The sequence below is a fragment of the Alligator sinensis genome, unplaced genomic scaffold (assembly GCF_000455745.1).
Source record: "Alligator sinensis unplaced genomic scaffold, ASM45574v1 scaffold1302_1, whole genome shotgun sequence".
Taxonomy (NCBI): Eukaryota; Metazoa; Chordata; order Crocodylia; family Alligatoridae; genus Alligator; species Alligator sinensis.
In genome coordinates this window covers 355,287-355,759 of record NW_005842612.1, presented here as the reverse complement: position 1 = coordinate 355,759, position 473 = coordinate 355,287, and positions in this window count along the sequence as shown.

Genomic DNA, 473 nt, shown 5'->3' with positions numbered 1-473 from the left:
CCCCCCAGAACAGCTTTGGCAGGGCCGGGGGGGGGGGCGGCGGGGGGCAAGGGCAGTCCCATGCTGCTGGGAGGGGGGGCTGTATAGGGCAGAAGTAGGGGCTCTGGGAATGGGGGACACCCAATAACTCCCCCAGCCTGGGTCCTGAGGAGCCCCATCACGTGACCTTCGGATCCAGGTCTGTGCTGCCCTGGGGCAGGGGTACAAAGCTGGGCAGTGGGGTGCAGCTGATTCTGGGGTGGGGGGTGCAAGTGGCTGAGCAGAACAGAGATGCGGCTGTCTCTGGGGTGGGGCCTTGGGTCCTGGGGACACGGGGCTGAAATGCAACTGGCTCTGGGGTGGGACATGTCAGCAGCCAAGTAGAACAGAGGCAGCCGGCTCTGGGGGGTGGGGCTCGGGGCTGGGGAGACAGGGCCCTGGCTGGGGTACCTAGTGTGTCCGGGGGGATCCAGGCCCCGGCAGAGTTGATCTTT